The sequence below is a fragment of the Musca autumnalis genome, unplaced genomic scaffold (assembly GCF_047663935.1).
Source record: "Musca autumnalis isolate F117 unplaced genomic scaffold, ASM4766393v1 scaffold_3, whole genome shotgun sequence".
NCBI classification, from domain to species: Eukaryota; Metazoa; Arthropoda; class Insecta; order Diptera; family Muscidae; genus Musca; species Musca autumnalis.
In genome coordinates this window covers 79,348,188-79,371,310 of record NW_027411866.1, presented here as the reverse complement: position 1 = coordinate 79,371,310, position 23,123 = coordinate 79,348,188, and positions in this window count along the sequence as shown.

Here is a 23,123-nt window from a genome sequence, read left to right as displayed (position 1 = left end):
AAGCCAGTGTTCCGATTAGGGCGAAAATGGAGCCTATCTGGGTATAGCCGACTACTTGGAGAACGCATTGTTTTAGTTGTTCGTCCTTTGTAATTAATTGGTTGTAATCTGTGGTGAGCTCGACTCGGAGTTAATGTGACTTTTTTATGAATTTCGAACAGTTGTTCTTTTGTAAGTTTGGGTCGAATATTTCCGGAGTAGTTTCCATCTTCGCTTTGTTAAGATTTTTGTCGCCATTTGACTCTTTACGGTGTTTTGCACAGTCGGATCAAACAATGCCAAGCCAACAAGTTCAGGGCTAAGACACCACAGGTGATTTTTCATTTTTTATTTCCTTTTTCTGTCAATGTTTTCGTATTTCAATAGATTTTCAATGAGGTCTAGGTCTTTTTTTGATGCTAAACGCTTCGTAGAATCTGAAGAACCATCTGTCCCGAAAATAATCAAGCGCAGCTTCAACAAGAACTCCTAACAATGAAATGTCATTGCTGTTGGATCCCTGTAAAGTGTCCTATAGGAACGTTAGTCGTATCATTTTCTACAGTAGAAGCTCTCGGAGAGGACCCCAACAAATATATGATCTTTAGAAGCTTTATCCTTTAATCCGGATCCGGAGAATAAACAGTGAAAAATACTAGCAACAACTTCAAGGAAGATACCCCAAAACAAGGCTATTTGCGTACATTGGCATAGAAAACTATTACCAGGTATTCCCAAAACAGTGCAGAAAGAACGGGCTGCTGTTCTGGTATGGGGGTAAAGAACAACTCCTGGGCGTTCCTGAAACTGACAGTAGTTCAGAAGAGAAACAAGTCTTAGCAGTGTACGAATGCCTAGAATAATGGGGTCTTACCAGCTTGAGCAGATGTTAAGTCGAGAGCTTCTGTAGCTGCGTACAGATTTATAAGAAGTATTGTTGAGAGGGATTTTTGACTGCAAGTTTGGCAGCACATCCGGACATCAAACAAACATATTCACGCGATTTCTATAAGAATAGTCTGCGATTGACAAATCCAAGTTCGACGTAGGCAAGAATATTTTAAAACTACTTCCCAGTTGACTTCCCAAGAACAAGAGGTCGTAGAAGCACTTTGTGTTTTCATCTTTCGAGCCCGGTTTAACGCGCCTAGAACGTTTATTTTGTTTATTTATTTTGTATCAAAGGACAACAACTGAGTATTATAAATGAGAGTGTGGGTTATTGATTTTACAAAACCTATAATGAACAAGATAATGGTTATGTAGATATAATATTGGATGGATTGGGTAAACATAATCAATAGGTTGAAAAGGATTAGAGACAATAGATTGTGTTTAATACAACAAATAGCAAAAGCGAAATTAAGAAATTTTTTTAGGCCCAAAAAAAGACCTAGACCGCATTGAAGATTTATTGAAATACGAAACAAATATCAGATAAAGGAAATAACAAAATGATATATCATCTGTGGTATCTTAGTCCTGATCTTGTTGGCCTGATCTGATAGTTCAAATCACCGTATAGAGCCAAATGACAAAAATCTTAACAAAGTAAGCAGAAGAAGATGGAGAAAACCAAACTAATAGCACTTCGAGAGGATTTATTTGACGTTTGCGCTATGGAATTGACATTTGAAATCCAAACCCACTGGGTTAATCCGGCTAAGTGTAACCGGGGTATAACAAAAGAACAACTGCCGAAATTTCCAGAAAAAGTCTACCAGGCGTAATTACAGGGTATACTAACTTGTTGTTCAAGAGATTAAGCATTAACTCCGAATTTCTTGAAAAAGATCCTGTAACTTGACCGCAGAACATCAATTACCAGGAAGGGTAAAGGATGTTAAACAACTTGAAAGTTGTGAACGACATAGCAGAGCAAGGAGTCGAGTTCATCACCAAGTAGTCATATTTACCCATCTTAAATAAATTTAAATATGAACAAAATGTAAAAGACACTTGTTTTCATTCCCAAAAATTGATAATATGGGAAGAAATAAGAAATAATTTAAAAAATTAAGTTACAATGTTTTATTTATAAAAGCACTTAAAACTAGAACATAATTTTTAATGATGGATTCTCTCAAATAAAACGCTGGTGGCCGTTTAATATTGCCACAATTTTTAATTCAAATGCAAGCGTTTTATTTGAGAGATTAATCATTAAAAAATATTTTCTAGTTTTAAGTACATTTGTAAATAAAACACTGTAACTTATTTTTTAACTATTTTTTATTTTTAACTTTTCAGCATTTAATTTTTTTGACCACTGCGAACCTCATAGGCCGAAAATGTAGATAAAAACTTTAAAATACCTGAAATCGTGTTGTACCGTTATATAGGGGCTATACCAAAACCTTGACCTGAGTCCAACATTTTTAGTGAGGAAGTTTCTGTACCATTCGGAACCCCAAATGCCAAGTTGTAGCCAATTCGGCCTAAAATTTTAACCAGAATCCTTAAAATACTTTAATCCGGTGGTACCGCTATATGGGGGCTCTAAGAAAAAAATGGACCCATATTGGTTTTTGTTTCATATTCATGTATTGTTACCCAAGTCTGAAAAGTGTGCAAAGTTTTAGTTTGATTGGTCAACTACAACTGTGTGGAAAATAAGTTACTAGATTTGAACTAAACACTGTAAAAAGGGTTTTTTTCACAATAGACTCCATTTTCACCCTAAGGCGTTTTCGGGACATTGGCTTTATTATCTTGAATTCAGTATTACTTACGTATTTTGTTGTTCGGCAAGAAATATTAAGAATAGTATGGCATTTAATTTACTGCATGACACGGGCAAATAGTTTTAACCGTTTCATAGATATGGGTAGCTGAAGTCGTCAAATAGCCAAAAAGTCGAGATTTTCATAACTACGAGGACCCAGTGGCATGTGTTAACATATTCCAATTGTGCTGAAACTTTAACAATCTTAAAATCTAACCAAACTAAACACTTTAGGGGAGTGCCGCATAAAAAATCCGACATCGATGTTTTCCCTTTGAGTTAAAACCAGACTAATGCAACAAATTAAGACAAAGAAAATATTGAATTTTAAATAAAATATGTGATAATTTAACAAATTTTATATTTTTTAATAGGTTAATAATAAAAAATGGTATTACAATATACATATAACCATATTTTTATATCCACACTGTGGTAAGGGGTCTCAATAGCATAATAATCTGCTAAAAAAGCGACGTTAAACGGCCAACCATTTTAATTTAGGACACTTTGATGATTTTTCCCAACTTTAATTGTCAATTTTACGACTTTTATGACGATTTTCGGCCAAAAACTGTTTGCATATTTTGCATATTTTTTGCATATTCTGCATATTTTTTGCATATTTTGCATATTTTTTGCATATTTTGCATATTTTTTGCATATTTTTTGCATATTTTGTGCATATGCAAAATAAATACAAAATATGACCCTGCCATTGAATTTAGATTTCTTTGAAACAAATTTTGGTCCAATCAGAATCTTCGTATCTCTATTATTTAAAAAAATATGCAAATATGCAAAATCCGATGTCTACTTATAAGCAACTTTGGTCCACGGTGATAGTGAAAACCATTGAAATCGAACATATGAACAAACCACCTAAACGGCTCTGGAAACAAATATACAAGCCATTCTGGAGTTCGACTGAAACAAGTCTTCTGATGAAGAGTGGGAAGATGAAGAAGTAGAGTTTATGTAGAATGGTTTGAACGAAATTTTGGAGAGAGGTGAAGAAATAGAGATCAATTTGCTAGAAGATAGCACCATAGAACTATGTGTTGTAAAGTATCCAGAGAGAGTCGAGCGTCGTGTTCCAGTTCCAAGCGCCGTAAAGTTACTTACGACCTGCCAAATTCGTCATTGGGTGGTATGTGAGAAAAAGGTCGACGTCGTTTTAGCAAGACAGGAACATCTGTGTCAAAGAGTGGTGTTCATCTATGTTCAAATACAAGTAAAAATTGTTTTCTTGTCTATCATACTAAGGTATTATTGATATAATATATAATATTATATCAAAAATGATTCTTAAAGATTAAATAACAAGCAATTTGAATGTTCTTATAAACTTATTTTAATTTATTAATGCCATCAAATACTACCTCAACGGCCCGAAGTTGCTTATAAGCAACTTCCAATACCTGGTTTCCCAATAACTCCCGAAGTTTGAAATCTTCAAAAATCATTAATTTGGAGCTAACAAGCATTGCTATCACGAAAAAATAATTTTTAGACATTCGGTTCTGGAGCGGGGTCGAAAGGGCTAATTCTGGAGGAGATCTTCAGGGACTGTTTGTTTCTTTCCTGCGTACCGATCTGTGGAAGGAGGTAAAGGTAATTTACATTCCCAAAGCTGGGAAAGCCAGTCACTCTCCACCGAAAGACTATAGACCTATAAGCTTATCCTCCTTTCTCCTCAAGACACTTGAACGACTGATCGATCTGGAGATTAGGAGTTTTGCGGACACTGCCTCGCTGAGCAACTCGCAGCATGCTTACATGAAAGGTAAATCTGTCGAAACCGCTCTTCATGAGGTCGTGGGTTTCATTGAGAGAAATATGGAGAATTCAAACTTCACCTTGGCGGCTTTCCTGGATATAGAAGGACCCTTTAACAACGTAAAACTTGAATCCATTCATCTCTCGCTTAGAGCGGTCAACACCCCGGAAACCCTGATCTGCTGGATAAATAGAATGCTGGAGAGCAGGATCATTAATTCCAGCATTGGGGAGTTGACAACAAGGAAGACAGTAACTATAGGTACTCCCCAGGGAGGTGTACTCTCACCGCTGCTGTGGCTACTTGTGATAAACAATATTTTGGCGGAATTTGACAATCAGGGCATCAAGGTTGTCGCATACGCGGATGATGTGGTTTTACTAATAACTGGCAAATTCTTGTCCACAATATCGGAGCTTATGCAAGGAGCCTTATCAAAGCTGTCTCGTTAGGCCACCACAAATGGCCTAGGTGTAAATCCAACGAAAACAGAACTGATATTGTTCACCAGAGAGCGTAAGCTCGGCGACTTCATGCCACCAACATTGGATGGAGTGCAATTACATCTATCTCCTGAGGCCTAATACCCGGGTACAATCCTGGATTCTGAATTGAGATGGAAAAGGAACGTCGAGGAACGGACGAAGAGAGGTATGATTGCACTTTATTCATGTAAGAATTCGATTGGGAAAAGTTGGGGATTAAATCCAGATATTATACACTGGCTGTATAATACTGTTGTGAGACCCATCTTATCCTATGGATGTCTTGTCTGGTGGCATGCGCTTCGACATAAATCGAACTCCGGCAACATAGACAAGGTGCAAAGGGCAGCCTCGATCCTGATAAGTGGAGCTTTTAGAAGTACACCACAAGCAGCTCTAAATGCGATGTTGAACCTCTTGCCCACGAGACTTAGCATCAAAGGTCAAGCAGCACGTAGTGCCCTAAGGCTACATGAATTGAATCGTTGGCGTGACAGCACCTATAGTCATGCATGCATTCTTCGGGAGCTAGGACCAAACCTTAGCTTAAATCTGCAGGGGAAATTCAGCAACCACTTATCACCAAGGTACCGGAGCTGGCGTCTACTGCGAAAAACTTTGCCTCGAATACTCATATAGGTCGAACAGCGACTGTAGTGTTTTCCAAGCAGAAATCTTCGCGATCAAAATGGCCGCAGAGTTGATAAAAAGTCTGGATGCTGAAATCTTTGAACCGGTGACTATCTTCTTTGATAGTCAGCCGGCTCTTGAGTGTAGAACTGCTTTGGCGAACCTCACTAACGCTGTCCGACTCTGCTGGGTACCGAGACACTGTGACATTGTGGGAAATGAGAAGGCAGATGAACTGGCAAGACATGGATCTCAATCAACAAGTCAAGCTATCACTGATTATATCAAACCACCCATATGTCACGTTTTTCGGAAGGTGGAGACGTTCTTTGAAGAACAAGTCAAGGAACTATGGCATAATGAACCAAGGTGCAACGTGTCAAGGGCCATTTGGCCGACTCTGTCAACAAACAGAACAACTTCACTTTTAAGTTTGAATAAGTCAGAAATCAGGGTATTGACGGGAGTCATTACCGGTCATTGCAACATCCGAGCTTTTATCGGCAAATGGCAGGATGATGGCGTGGACTATTGCAGGCTCTGTGAAGATGAGGAGGAAACGGAGACTATTGAGCATATTTTATGTCGTTGCCCGATGTTAACTCGAAAGCGATATAGTTTAACAGGAATATGCTTTCCTCCAAGCTTAACCTTCTACTCAAACATGGAACCAACAATCATAAACAACATCATCAAAAATTTGAATTGGCTGGGACGGCGCGACCCATAAGCGTAACTACTTCTCTGACAGTTTTCTACCATCACCAAATAAACCACCCTCTTTTCTTTATTATATCTTCATCTTTTAATAATCCATTTATTGTTACTTTCCCAACCACACCCTTTTTTCTTTATTCTTCTTCTTTTCTCTTCTCTTGTCTTTTCAGGTAATTCTGAACCTCTTTTATGGATGATCACAATGGACCGAAAGGTCTCCGAGTGGCGTAGTCAATATATATTGACTACACATCCCAAAACCTAACCTGGCGTCAAGTACCTTCTCTGGTGTCATTTGTGAAAGACTGACGTCCTTTTTGTAGTAACAGTGTTTGTTATTGTATGTTTGTGTGTTCGTTCTTCTGCTCAATCTGGCTCTGGATCTATCTCCAGTTCTAGGAAAGTGGCTGCTTCCATGGGATGTAACCACAGATCCACTGGAGTTAGATTTGGCAGGGCAGTTGAAAAGGTGCAGTGTGTTGTGGGGGCTTATGCCGCATGGCGGGCAGATCTTTTGCACAGTGCGATCGATCTTTGTCCTATAAGAATTTAGGCGACAGCAATATCCCGAGCTTAGTTGAGCCAAAACTAATCTGGTTTGTCGTGACGCTCAGCTGCGATAGATGCAAGATGTACTCCGGGGACTTTATTCCCACTATAGTTGCTTATTACCTTAGCAACTGCGCCCGTGTGAATGCTGTTCAAACCTACTTGATATGCTTGTTGATCTAGGGCTTCTCTCCTGTATCACAGTACCTCGCTTTCTCGAACGTGAAGATTCTTCTTGTTGTGCCTGGGTGTGTCGGGCCTACCCACCAGATGGGGATTGGGCAAGTAGTGCAACGTGCTTTGGGAGCTTAATTATTACGCCTTCTTTTCTTTCCCCGTCTAGAGTACCATTTTCCCAGAAGTTTGTAATGATGGGGTATAGGAGATTTGTGCTGACTAAAGGGTCAACTTTCATCAGCTCTGCAGCTATATTATCAACTCCAACTGTTTTGTTATATTTTAATGCATATATAGCGCCAACTATCTCGTTTATGGAGGGGATGTCGGTTTCCATGTTTTGGTTTTCACAGTGTGTATCGCAGTTACACTGGAGTTCGGTATCATTGGTCGTATCATTTGATAACAGTTCGGTTTAAAAGCTTTTCCAGACCTCAATTTGTTTGTTTTTTGCCGTGATCAGTGTGCCATCATCATCCCTGATAGGTTTGACAGCTGTGAAAGGTCGGTTTGATAAAAGCTTTGTGGCTTTATATAAGCAGCGTTCGAAAACTTACATTAAGGTACCGTACAATAACGTTTTGTAGCGTACCCCAGCAAAATTTTATGGAAGTGGTTCCATGAGATGCCATGATTTCACTGGATCTTTTGCATTGGTTTAAATGAAGTCGTGAAAGATCCGATCTTTTCATCAGCATTTGAACCCATTCGAAGGAAGTCGTGAAAGATCCGATCGTTTCATCAGCATTTGAACCAATTCAAAGGAAGTCGTGATAGATCCGATCTTTTCCTTAGCATTTGAACACATTCCATCGATCCAATAGAGATGAATTTTGTGTTTTTATTTTTACACGTGTATATATTCTTTTATTTATCTGTACGTTTGAAGCAATGTAAGATTTATTATGCTAGGTAGTCCCAATCAGTGAGCTAAAAGTAGAGTCGGACTGCACTCCTTGGTATTTGTCGTGTTCCTTTACGTGCCTGAGGTTACAAGTTTTTACCCGCAAAGTGTTTCCTTACTTTTAAAAGCATACAATTTATATGAGAGCAGTTCACCACTTTTACCATTTTTGCAACAATTACCAAAAAGTAAAGGAACATACCAATTATAAAAGTTCTTTGCCTGCTCTAGAGAACCCTGCTCAACAAGTAGAATTGTAGATCCCTATAAAACAACAAACATTTCCAAAACGTTGTAAAATAAAATTCACGAAATAGTAATCTGCAGTTGGAGTCAATGTCGAAATCTGCACTGCACTGATGGGAAGTAAAATCCTTTTGCAAGATGAATCAAAACCTGTTGCGGAGGAAGTAAACTCTGTTGCGTGCAGATGCGGTGTTTAGACTGCAACAGCTGGGACGGCCGGAAGTCAAGTTTCTCACTTAAATTTACAACTTGTCGCTTGCTAAACACATCGTTCCCGAAGTCTGGAAAATAGGCCAGCTACTGAAGCCCGAAAAGGATGCCAGCAAAGGCTAATCTTACAAACCGATTTCGCTTTTGCCGCCCGTAGAAAGGACCCTTGTGGCATCAGAAATAACTTTCCAGTTGCCGATCAATAGCATAGGATCCGTAAGCAGCACAACAACTGCGCTGAAGGCCATCTCCATCTCCATATTAGCAGAAGACTCACTCAGAGCAAGCCGTGCTCATAATCTAGAAAGAGAAGTCTAACGTTACAAGAGAGAACCTCTAGATTAACAAGCCTTTCAACCAGGTTTAAGTAGCATTCACACGAATGCAGTCGCATGCAGTAAACAGTTATCGTGTGAATGCGGTCCTTGGAGAACATCCACCATCTATTGCAGCTGAGAAGCGCCAGCTGTCAGGACAAACCAGAGTAGTTTTGGGTCAATACGCTCGGGATGGTGCAGCCGTCAAAATTCCTATAGGGCAAGTACTCATGACACCTTGGAAAACATCTGCCCAGCCTACAGCACAGGCCCCCACGACACACACATTAAACCTATGCTTCTACGTAGGTTTCATGCTGCTACAACAACGACACACTGCTCCTTTTCAATTGCTCTACCAATCCTGCTAAGAAACTTAAGTTTGCAGCTTTGTGGTTACTAACCATATAAATAGCGAAATAGCCACATTCTTACGACTGATAGACCCAGAGTCAGATTAAGCAGAAAAATGAGAATACAGTTGCGAAAACAATAATAGCACCACCATGAACAATTTGTTTGTCACTAAAAAAACAATAAAGTTTGTTGTTGTTTCCACTAATTCTGTTGTTAGGTTCATATCCTAAGTTATCCCCTTTTATAAAAAATAAAAGTTTTATTCACTTTATTATAAATATTTGTTTTTGGGAGCTTTAACCAAAAAATATCAAAAAATAGCCGAAAAAAATAATAGCACCACTTACATTTTCTATAGAAAATATTTTAATTTTGGGACATTTTCTTGCATCTAAACTCTAGTTTGATTTATTGAACATTAATTTCCATTTTCTGACATTCTAACTTCAAAAAAATACGATGTTTTAAATTGAAATAGTGAATAATGAAAGGGCCTACAGTGCAGAGAAGCCCAAAATAATGTGGTGACAGCAAAGATTTACAGATAAGTTGGCAGATTTGTTTGAATATCTAAGAAAATGATCCGTCACGATGTTAACTGTAAAGAAAATGCGGAAATTAGTGAAATAATTGATTCCTGACACAACATCAGGTCAACAGTTTCATCCGAAATGCAAAGAGGTACAATTTCAAAGGTCTTAGTAGGCTATTAAAGAACCATATTGTATCGGAAGCAGTACAAAAAGTTCGCAAATATCTCAGAGAACATCATTTAAAAGCACACAGATCCAGGAAACGCCATAATTTTAAAGGATTTCAGGATGCGGTGCCGAAAAATGGTCACAAGGAAATTCTACATTTGCTAGACCAACTCTGGGGCAATATTTTATGTAGTTGGGGTTCAAAATATTTATGTTTGGAGGAAAATATTTTGATTTCTTAGTTAGATGTTCTCAAAAACTCAGAATAGAATCAAAAATATACAGCAAACCCCATTAAGAAAGGATTGTTTAACCGTAATAGAATGGAGCTGACTTTGTCGTTAGAGACTAAGCCCTATATATGGTAACATAACTGTGAAGAATTCTTTAATTGTCGTTGAAATCCTAGAAAATATGACTCCATTCCATTTAGGATATAAGATGACGCTAGTTTAGTCTTCCAAAAGGATATGAACAGTAATAAACTGGGTTATAACCTGGAAGAAAGTCAAAAAAATTGTCGTATAGAAGTTCTGTGGCCATTTTTTAGGGTAGTGCGTTGTCCCTAGACTATGACAAAACAAAAAATTGTAAACCTACGCCAATAAAGCAACTACAGCATGATAACCAACAATCAGAAAATCAATTTTGGAAACTTATTTTGAGGTCCTCGAAGAAGAATACTGCAACCAATACCAGAATCCGCTTGACTCGATACTAATCCTGTCTCCAGGCGTTACTGGCGCACTCAACTGAACAATAAATAAGTAGACACTTGTTTTTCTTGATGTACTACTATTCTTCTTTGATAAAGTGTAGATATTTTTCCAATTTCTATCATTTTAAAAGAATGTTCAACGGTGGTGCTATTATTTTTTTTTCGCTCATATTTTGGCGTTTTTGAAAAAAATTGGCTGATTTTTTTTCAAAAGCGTCGAACTTAATTGTAATTTTTATTACTTTTTAATTCTTTAGAGTCTTTTAGTTCTAAAAACGCTTGAAACGCTCAGCAAGATTTGTAAATGTAAATAGGAATGGCTCCAAAACGTTTTTGTGGGAGGTGGTGCTATTATTTTTTTCGCAGCTGTACATATTAACTACTGTTACAAAAACGAGAACAAACTGCAATTATAGATGTAAACTTTATGATGATAAATAAATTATAGTTATTTCATTAATTCCTTTGAATTAATAAAATAAAAAATGAAAATCATTTTTCAATACAGCATTTTCCATTTTCCGAACAAGACGTGAAAATTACATGCCAAAGGGTTGGTGAAAATGACATGCCAAAGATTAGTGAAAATGCTATTCTTGGGAATTGGTTAAGATGGCATGCCAAAGGATTGGTAAAGATGCCATGCCAAAGAATTGTTGAAGATGCCATTCCATCGAGTTAGTAAAGATGACATGCTTAGGATCTGAAAATGAATTGCATCTTTTGGGGGTCACGCTCTTGTAAAAAGAATGAGTGAAGATGCTGAAAAAATGACATTCCATTTCACTTGCACCCATTCTTGAATAGCATCTTTGGCATCGAACATTTTGCTGGGACCTAGCATGAAAAGTTACACTACGATAAGGTACTGTACATGTACACAAACTTTAAAAAAAATTTAGTTTGTGTACATGTACCCAACGATAATCGTAGCGTACATGTTTGGTACGCAACCACCATTGTAAAGTAACAACCACGTAACAAACAAAAAACATTGTTCCACAACATCCCATACGGGACAAGGGAGACTTCTCTCATATCAATGAGTGCACCCCGATTCATATTTAGCTCAATGATATGGGACCTACAGTTTATCGCCGAGTCCGAACGGCGTGTCTTAAGACACCACTTGTGGAGAAGTTTTTCAAGGCTGAAATACTCAGGAAATGTCGCCAACATTACTGAGGGGTATTTTGCCACCGTTGAAAAATGTTTGACCGAAATGGTTGGGTACGAACGTTATAAATAGACATCGGATTTTGCATATTTGCATATTTTTTATTAATAAAGATACGAAAATTCTTATTGGACCAAAATTCGTTTTGAAGAAAACTGAATACAATGACAGGCTCAAATTTTTTATTTTTTTGCATATTTGCATATTTTGCATATGTACAAAATATGCAAAAAATATGCAAAAAAATATGCAAGTAATTTTTTGACAAAAATCATCAAATTAAATTTGGGAACTCTTCAAAAGTGTTCTGAATTAAGTTTGTTGGCGTTAAACGTCGATTTCTCAGCAGATTATCATGTTATTAATTATTATTCCGCCACAGCAATAAATCTGGACTAAACAATTTCCTATAACCCAGCCTTCTTATTACAACATAAGTTGCTTTCTAATACATATTTGTTCAAAAACTCAATCAGAAATGTCAAAATGTACGTATCCAAATATGTTGATAGTTTCTGCTCGGCCAAAATTGTCTGACAGAATAACAAATGAGCTAGAAATTAAGACTAAGAAAATATTGAATATTACATAAAATCTTTCATATTTTATTAAAAACATATAACAAATATATACGGTGCCATCATGAATATTTCCCTCTGAATTTACCACACGGAAAATAATTTTTAAAAGTGAAATTCTTTTAAAATCAATATCTGTTAAAAGTTGAAAAGTACTAGATTCGCTTCATTATGGCGTATTCTAGTCGAATCGACAAAAATATTCCCTTTTTGGGCATAAATACGGAAATAAAAAATTGTGAAATTGGGGAATGGAAACAAATTCTGCACGGAATTTTTATTTATGATTGCACTGATAACTATATGTTAATACCCTAAGGGTATTATGTCTTAGTTAATGAATTTGCAACATGCAAAATGAAACGAAATAGACCCACAGTTCCTTTTGATGATCTGCATAGATTCGCACTTATCTATCTCGCCATGTATTTTTGAAAACAAAGCACAGGTCACATTTATAGACCAATTCGCATAAAAATTGGGGATTTTTTGGCCCTAGGGCAATCGCTATTTTAGTAAGAATCGATTAAGATTTGGATATTGCTCCCATATATACAGTACCGTCGCGATAATCCCTACACCACAGGTTTCGGTGGTGTCCGAATTATCAAATTGTTCGGATTAACGAATTGTAAGGGAAATAAATTATTTTATATGATTAAATCACTCGTGGAAGTTATATAATAATACTTTTTATACCCTATACCACAATGTGGAAAAGGGTATAATAAGTTTGTTTTCCCAAAAATTCATGTAACGCCGCGAAATATTCGTCGTAGACCCCTCATGTGGTATACCAAACTTCATATCTCGACGAGATAAAGCGATTTAGCGATGTGTGTCCGTCCGTCCGTCCGTCCGTCTGTCCGTCCATTAAAAATTGTAATCAAGCTAGAGGCCGCAATTATGGACCGATTGTCACGAAATTTAGTATGGAGGTCGGGTTTGGACCAGAATAGAACTGATTAGTTTTTGGCGATGATCGTGAAATGTTAAAGGGATGAAATGGACCAAAAACAAAATTTTTGCTCGATTTTGTAGCCGCTCTGTAGGTCGCAATAATAGTCCGATCGGCGCGAAATTTTAAACGTAGTTTTGGTTTGAGATGAAGAAGTAGCGTGCAAGTCAACGGTATGATCGGATAATATTTAGCGGGTTAAATTGATCAAAACTTTTGTGTGAAAATTGGTAAAATTTCTAATGCACATCTTATAACAGCTAGCCCGGAAAGCTAGTGCACAGGGATAGTGGTATAGGGTATCACATGGTCGGCCCCGTCCGACTATAGTCTGTTCTTACTTGTTTAAATTGTAATTGCTAATACACTTAAATGAAAGTGCTCTACGTGTAAAAAATAGTGAGATTTTTCTACTCGACAATCCGGAAATTTTTATTGGCATTGCCCGTATTTGTTCCAGAAAAAGCCAATCAGATTGTGAAAGTAGTGCTAGAAATATGGCATTTTTAAAGTAAGCAAACCTAGAGACAGATGTGGAATTTCATCGTTTTGTAAATTAATATTCCTTGAAATCTTTGCCTTTTATGTGTATAGTGCATTTGGCAACTTTAATGACAATATTGCGGCGAATATTTTTCTTAATATATTTATCTATATCCTATACAACAAGACTAATGTGTCATGAAAGGTTTGTCCTTGTACTCGATAATTTTTACTAAATGTTGGTGAAAAAAATTTTTCACCAACTTCTCCATTAAACAACTGTCAAAATTCGAAGCATTGGTAATAATTACTACAATTTATCGAGTACACGGACAGGTATAAATTAATTAATTGTGTATACAAAAGGGTTATGACATTTCGACTGTGTTATCAAAATTGTTATCCTGTAGCAGGAATGAATGAACTATATTTTAGCATTAAATACTTTTCTAGCAGAAATATGCGAGTGGTTTTGCCATTTTAAAGACAATTCCAAGGTTTTTGACTTATTTTACCACTACCACTCTATTGTGTGGTTTTTCTAAGTGATGTTATTTTGCACTAATCATTGGGCGTTCTTCATTTTGCTTATTATTCATCGTGGATGGGTATAACAATAATGCATTATTTTTCGCCGAGGAGTGAACATTTTCCAATTCTGCATTAAGCGGTTGTATGCGTACAATATAGATCGATATTATAAAATTATGTATTTTTAGCGCATTAAACTAAAACCATGTCATCAATATTAAAACGGCAGTTAGAGCATTTTTACAAAGAAGCTTTTTGACCACAAAGAACAAAAATTGCCAATTTATGTCTGTATATGCTGAATAAAGGACTAAACACTATAAAATATATTCAAATCCAATATGTAGATATTCAAAACGTATACTTCTAATTATAGTTATATTCCAGAACCTGGATTCGTAAATGGTGCTCTAGTACTTTTTCCCATTTTGCGCTAAAAAACGAACCCTTTTTCCAAAAACTAGAAAAAATTGCGCTTTTATCTAAACAAAAATAGCGATGATTAACTCTAGCTCCTTTGTTTTTCTGCTAGACAATTTTGGCCGATTAGAAACTATCACCATATTTGGTCACGTTGATTTGACATTTCTGATTGAGTTTTTGAAATTTTTCCATTATCTATCTACATTTGTATAGGAAGCAAATTATGTTGTCATAGGAATGTTGGGTTATTTGACATTTTCTAACCTTGTGAAAACTGATTTAAGTCTTGTTAGTCTAGATTTACTGCTGTGGCGGAATATCTGGAGAGTCTCAATAACATAATAATTTGCAAAAAACTATGTTAAACGCCAAAAAACTTAATTTAGAATGCTTTTTTAGTATATTTTGCATATTTTTTGCATATATTTTGCATATTTTTTGCATATTTTTGATATGACCCCAAATATCGAAAAATTGACCCTCAAAACGCCTAGATCCAAAATTTGAGTCCAATCGGATAAGAAATAAAAAACATGCTAAAATCCGATGTCTAGTTATAAATGTTGCGTGTACATTAAAAAACCACGTAGCGTACATTATTATGTACCCTAAAAAACAAATAGAGGTTGCGTACACCTGAGTGATGTTTGTGAAGAGGTTGCGTACACCTGAGTGATGTTTATAAAGAAATACTAAATATGAATGGCGTGAGGAAAAATACAACCATAAAAATAAGAGTGAATATCGTATAAATAAAATACAAAACTATATATATTTATATTTAACCAGTAAATATGAAAACATTTATTTATTTTATAAAAAATTAACGAATATATAAAAGATTAACATGTGAAAACATATGTAACAGATTATATATAATACTAAAGAAAATAGAATTTAACAGAAGAAAGCTCAACTTTCATAATTGAAATCCCCATTGACTTTTTCTATTAATATATGTTCAAGATTTGTTGCTGACATGCGGCTGCGCTGATCAGATAATATGTATTTCATAGCAGAAAATAAGCGTTCCACGCTTACTTGGGTTGACGGTATTGCCTGTACAATATTAGCAATCTCACTGATGATGGTTTTCTGAGAGTACCAGAATGCTATTATATTTTCATTTAGTGGTAATCTTGATTGCCGCTCATAAGTGGCAAAATCAGCTTCTAAATTGTGTAAATTAGATGAACTCGGAATTTCTGTGGTAGGATCTATCATTTGCAGATAATCGGAAAAAGATTTGGCTGCATGTGGTCTGCTCGGTGATGGAGTTTCCTCTAATATTGAGTGGCTTGTATTGTGTACTGTTGAGTTCATGCGTATATATAACGATAGTACGAGTTATTCGTACTTCGTATGTAGTTCTTCGCCCTTTGTTTTTGTTCGCAGGTTAAGCATACTTTGATTCGTGTATCCAAGAACACAGCTGCGTTAAACATTTCATTTTCTAAAAGTTTATCCTTTCTTATCTTCAAGGACTCCTTTAGAAGGGTTTTCATATTGCTATCCGGTAAAGCGTCAATTTGAAATGTTATATCCATAACAATAAAGTATAGTTCACTACAGCACAACTGTTCGCTTTGTAACTTAACGGTAGTATTGTAAATAGGTTTAAATAGTCCCAAGAATTCAGTTGCGAAAGACCATTCTTCAGATTCAAGAAATAAATCAAGATAATCCTTGCTTAGTGTATTTATAATTTCCTTCATTTCCAGGATTCTTTCAATCATTTTATATGTTGAAAATTCCAACGTGTTGCACAATCAATGATAGGTTTTTTATAGAGTTCACTTCTTAGAAAATTTAAAATCATTTTGCTTCTAAAGGCCTGCGTACATAAGCAGCCTTGCCTGATTGCCTTGCTTTCCTGCTTCATTTCTGACATAATAAAAATAAAAGAATAAAGAAGGCCGAGCAAATTTCGAACTGGGTTGCCCTTTTCTTTTTTATTCTTTTATCAGAAGTAAGCAAGGTAAGCAGGCAAGGCAGCTTATGTACGCAGGCCTTAAGTTTTTTTTTTTACCACGAATCGTATCTTATCGACATTGTCTTTTATTGCCGACTGTTTCAGAACATCGTTTACACACCGTTTTCTCCTTTATAACCAACTTTTTAACAACGATTTTACCATGTTTAATGTATTGAACATTAATACCTAGCATACTTAAGTCCACTCTTGTCGCAACATCCATCTTAAGGGAAAATAATATCCCCTTAAAATCGTTTGAGATTTCCGTTTTAATCTTTTTTGAGAAAGCGATAATTCGTTCCATTACGTTATGTTCATTTACCGTTATCCCGACTACACTAAAACAGGTTCTATAAGAACTTTGAAGGCTTTATCTTCGGGCATATGTAAAGGACGTCCATTTTTTGTAAAAAGTTCCACCAATGCTGTTTCAATATTTTTTGGATTCACACTTTTTTAATAATACTTTGATGACACCTTTTTTCTTTTACGTTTTCCCGCTATTAATCAATATAGTTCGCATACAACTCGGGATGCACATTTTTCAAATGTCGCTCTAAATTTGCGGAATGCCAATTTAAAACATTGTTGACACAATTTTTTTATAATTATTTTCATTTTTATAATTACACTGTGCAACATTTTTAAGGTGATCTTGTGCAAACAATTCGAACTGAAGATTTTTTGAAAGTACAGACCCAAACGACAAGAAACCCTAGTTGAGTTTTGTTGTGTCAGATCCAGCTCGGATTTTATGGCCCCATCTAAATATGGTTAAATATTGAGTTTTTAAAGAAATTCTGGGCTATATCTCTGAAACTAATGCGAATCTTCTTCTGACCTCTGAAGCAAATTTGTAGATAAGGACAAGAATAAAATATTTGGAGAAATAGTGAACTCGAAAAACTACATTTATTGCCTCAAATTTCCAAATATATGCAAAAATTCCACAATTTTTTTACATTTCGCACCGTATCTCCAAAACCGTTAATTTTTTTCTGAATATTTTCTTTCGGAAAAATATTCCCTGGAATGTAATACACAACTCTTCAGAACATGTCATTGTTGTAAAATGCCTCTATGCCGTTGTTTTCAGTACATTTTGCAACGACGTTTTAATAAAAATGTCAATAATGTAGTGAAATCCGAAATGCGAGAATAACCGTTGGTGTGAACTGTGTTTGAAATACGTGCTGTAAAAGATATGATGCAAAATACCGCTGAAACAATATGAAGTAAGCATTTTAGAGTTTCAGAAAGAATTGTTGAGAACTTTATTTGGAAGATGTTTGCAAAAGGTTACTTGGTTCAACTCCCAATAGTTTAGCCGATACTGACCAGAATTTTAGCAATTATGTAAAATTTTCTATATTTTATAGATTTTGATGCCCTAGATGGAGTTTTTCTTATGTGGTTTTTTCCAAAGATATGTTCTACTAGTTTAAGGCTACAATATTGCTAAAGACAGCAATGCCAAATTCCTATTCGTTTCTGAGATAAAGGCCTGATAAATGCAAAAAAGTGTAGATTTAGCCTGGTTTAGATGAGGTCATAAAATCCGAACTGGATCTGACAGGACAAAACCCTACTAGGGTTTTTGTAGTCTAAATATGTACTTTCAAAAAATGCATACTAGAAGTTGTTTGCATTTTCAGTGTTGTATAGTGTTATTTTCACTTAACGTTTAAAAATGAACTAAATAGCATTTGCAGGGGTTCTTTTGCATATATAGTTTGCAAAAAATTAATTTTCTTACAAAATTAAATTACCTGCAACTATTCCAAAGGGTTTTCGCGAAATTTTCCATAAATTATGCAATAAGACTACGATTGTAACAAACTCAAAAACTAGATCATTCATGTGGTACCTGAATGGTTATAATTTATTACAATACACAAGAAAGGTAAAAACCAATATTGTGGTTTACAATTTTTTAACTCATAATTTTTATGATGTCAAAAAGAAGGGATATGTACTTTATGGTTTTGGTGTGCGAGGAATAATATTTCCACCTAATTCTGTCTTTCTAACTTATCAAAACCAAAAACTTTAAAAATATAGCAGACCCAAAGAACGGATGTTTGCCTTCACAGCTAGGTACCAGTCCTTGCGTACCTCAACGCCAATTCATAATTTGGAAAAACACAAAAAAGCAAAAAGTAATTCTTAATGTGGTGTTGTAACATTTCTTTTTGTCAAATGATGTTTATACTGAAAACAACTTACTAAAATATTGAAAATGAACCACATGTTCTCGCAATACAAATGATACGATTTTTAATAATAAAAAACTCCTCCATAACCTACAGCCCTATAGCAACCCTTTTGAAAACTGTCAAGATTTTAGATATTCGATGAGAGCGTTTTGTTTATGCATTACTAACTTCTTGCATATGTATTTATTTATGTATTTATTATTTATTACATTTAAATAATGTCATTTATAGTCCTAATTGATTGAAGATACATATTCATTTATACTTACTTGTATTTCATTTCTATATATTCCACAAAAATTAAACTTAATATTTTTAATACCTTATTAACCAAACAAATGTAAGTGTACCCTAGCAACACTTTCTTTCTAAAGGTACATTATGATGTACTCTACGTGATTTTTTAATGTACGCGCTGATGTACGCAACCTTTTCGGTTGGGTACGTGGTTGTTACATTACGATGGAGGTTGCGTACCAAACATGTGTGTTTGACGAACTTTTCGAATCTCGTTGGGTACACGTACATAAACACTAAAATGGATTTTTAATGTTTGTGTACGTGTACATAAACTTTATAATTTTTTTTTAGTGTTTGTGTACATGTACGGTACCTTATGATAGGGTACTGTTTGTTTCCGAACACTGTATATAGGTCACGGCTGCGATTTGTTTCTCTTGCTCGCTGGGCTTCTGTTGCAATACAATCAATTCGTTTCCGTTTATCTGTGCTGGCAATTTTCTTTACCTCGCGGTTTAATCTATTGTATTCATTAGTTTTCTCTATCGTTTTTGCAACATTTATCGTTTCTTTAGCAAGTTTTCTGTCTTGAATTATAGTCCAAGTTTCATCCGAAATCCATGGCTTCCTTTTACTGTTGGCATATCCAATATAGTTCTTGGCAGATGTTAGATATAGATCTCTGACAGTGCTCCATGAGGTTCTTTGTTCAACGAGGATGTTGTTGAGGGCTTCTCTTCTCAAATGCTGTAGCAACTTCCCTGATTTTTAGACGTTCAATATCGAATTTCCGTGAGTGCTTGTCGTCGTTTTTTATTGCAGCTAATTTTAAACGGACGGTAGCAATAAGAAGATGATGATCACTTCTTACATCCGCTCCCCTTTTGGTTTGTACGTCGAGTAAAGAGCCTCTCTATTTCCAGCTTATCAAAATATGATCGATTTGGTTTTACGTGTGGTAGTCCGGAGATGACCAAGTTACTTTATGTATTCTTTTATGCGGAAAGAGCGTACCTCCAATCAGAAGATTGTGGGTAGAACCTGTTTCTGCAAGAAGTTTACCATCTCAGTTAAACGTCCGACTCCGTGGGTACCCATTACATTTTGGAGATTGGTGTTGTCTCCGCCAATTTAGGCATTAAAATCTCCCATAAGCATAACTATGTATATGGTCCGCCGTATATTTGTCAATACAGAATTTAAGCTATTATAAAATTAAAATTCTTCTTTTGCTACAAGTTCAAAGGCTTCTGTGGGCACTTAGCATTGTATTATAGTCAAGTTTCTGGGGGGTTACTCTGTATTGCGATGCGAAAGCTAATGCGATGCGAAAGTTAAATGCGTTAAGAGTACAATTTGGTACTCTGTATAACAAACGCAAATGCTTTCGCAAAATAAACCGAAAGTATGGCAACGCTGGCTGCACAATGTAAACAATAACGAAGAATGAGAAAAATGAATGTCAAAAAATTGTAAATGAAGACATTAAGTCTGTACGATAACCCAAAAGTTTGTGCAAATTTGCACAAACTTTTACAAAATGCTGTTCGATAACAAACTTGCAAAGTAAACGAGAGAGAATTTGGAGACAATTGTGAGAGAATGATGGAGAGTTTTGGAGACTTTTGTTTACAAGTTTTTGCAAGGAAAATTTTTCTTGTAAGAATTTGCAAGCTTGATCAGCTGATTTAAATTCGAATGTTTTGTGGCGGACTTCTTGGCAAAAACATAAACAAACGTTTGGCTCTTTAAATAAATAGATATAAAAAAGGGAAAAAATTATTAAATAAATTATGTAAAACGATAATGTAAGTAAAATAACTTATTTTGTAGTTTGTGGTGACTATTTTTTTGTTATTTTACAGGTATCAAATCCCAGCAAAAAGCGGTGCATCAATGGATTAGGAGAAACACAATGAAGACGGCCAGGTATTCCCAACAAATGATTTCAGCCAGAAAGCCATGATTCTTATGTACCGAGGCCTTAACACGATAGCCGGATGGAACTCAGTTTCGAATCATTGGCGCAAGTCAAGTCAACGGGGTTGCCTGCATAAGTCAATCGACCACTATCAAATAAAAACGTGGAAGGAGAGCCACTGTATTTGAAGGCACAAGCTACAGCACCACAAACTTTTGTCATAATCCAATCCGCATTCTCGCACACAGAAAAAGATGTAGGAAAGGCCAGAGAAGGAGAGAAGATTATTTTCACATCTGTTGACACAAAATCAAATAATATAGCATTTAAGTGTGTACAAGATTTTATGGATCAAATTTTAAATGGAAAATAAAAAAAAATGGTAGACACCTTCAATTGTTAAATTTAATCTTTTCCGCCAACTTCTTCTTGTTTATCAAATCAGCTGACTTCTTGCAAGTTTTTTGCAAATTGCTGTTCGATAACAATCTGCAAATTTTTTGCTTCGAGAGAGTAAAATTGGTGGAGAGAGGTTACTGAGAACTTGCTGAGTGCTTGCAAGTACTTTTCACTTGCGAAGTTATCGTACACACCTATTTTAAAACAAATTTTGTTCGATACGTGCGCTTTTAAAACATGCTAATCGTTTATAACGAAAAAAAAAATTATTATGGATGTGGTGGCGGAACGGATTACAAGGAGAAAAAATTTCTTCGTCCCAATAAAGATGCGGTTATATACATTTAGACAACTAATGTATTGCAAAAACCAAAATTTGAAAATGTTCATTTTATTTGTTCGTTTATTGCAACAAATTATGTAAAAGCTATACGTTTCTTGCGCAAATCTCTTGCTATTGGTCCTCAAAACAATATTCCATTTAACTATGCAAAGTGTTTTTACGATTTATAAAAAATACAGTGAAACATAAGCATTGCCTACTACTTTGGATGACAACGAATTTGGAACAAGTGTCTTTTAGAAGCACCTCTAGGATGGGTCTGAAATTATACCATACCATAGGTTAGTGATGCACAAAACAATATACATATGTGACAATATATGAAACGAAATGAAATTTGCGCTAGAGTACTGTTTTGTGCATCTCTACCATAGCACTTGGTACGCCGATTATAACGATATTTAATTTTCCAGAGCTAACAGGACGTTTATATATAACCAGATTTAACAAACCCACTGGGTTTTAAATGTCAATTCCATTACATATACGTCAAACAAAACCTCATAAAGAAGGTTAACCCTGCAAAAGGCTATAATATAAACATGGTTTAAGTCTATACTTCCCGAGATATGGGTCTTAACTTTTTTACTTGTATCACCATTATTACTAAAACCTATGAAATGTGAGACTCGACTAACAGCGTGTTTTTGTAAAAAGTTTTTTCCCATTCGTTCGTCGATTTCATGAACGAAGACACAATTTGGTTTTCATAGCGGTTGACGTTTGTATTCGTGTGACAAACAAATGAAAGCTTTTTATTTTCGTAACTTTTTTGGTTTTCGTAACAAAATCAGACGAACGAATACGTCAAAAATAAACGAATGGAAAAGACCCATCGTTTTGAATGAAAATTAAATAATTTGAGTAATAAATGGCACAAAACACACGAAAACTGGAAGGGAATGCAATTTTATTTATTTCCATAGAAGCACACGCGTATATATACATCCGTTTCTTCATATTATCACAATTATTTTTGGGCAAGTTTGATTGCATTTTTTTCTTATTTTTTGTTTTTCATCTGTTTATCGGGGTTGCCATTGTTCACAAAATAAGTATCATGGAAACTCTGAAATATAAAAGCTTTTATAAAATTGACGAAAGCTTTCAGATAAAAACGAATGGTTCGTAAAATTTTACAAGAACCAAATTTTGAACGTATACGTTTTAGTACGAACGGTTCGTGTGACAGGCAAACATTTTTACAAAAACACCCTGTAAGAGTACTTTCCAATGCCGCAAATAATAATTGTAATTTGATTTTTTTAATAATAATTTATTAAATTAGTATACGTCAACATTTTAGCAACATTTCCCTAAAAGAATAAACAATTCTGATATAAATACAAGCATTTAATTGTGCTAACTTACATGGTTCGTTTCC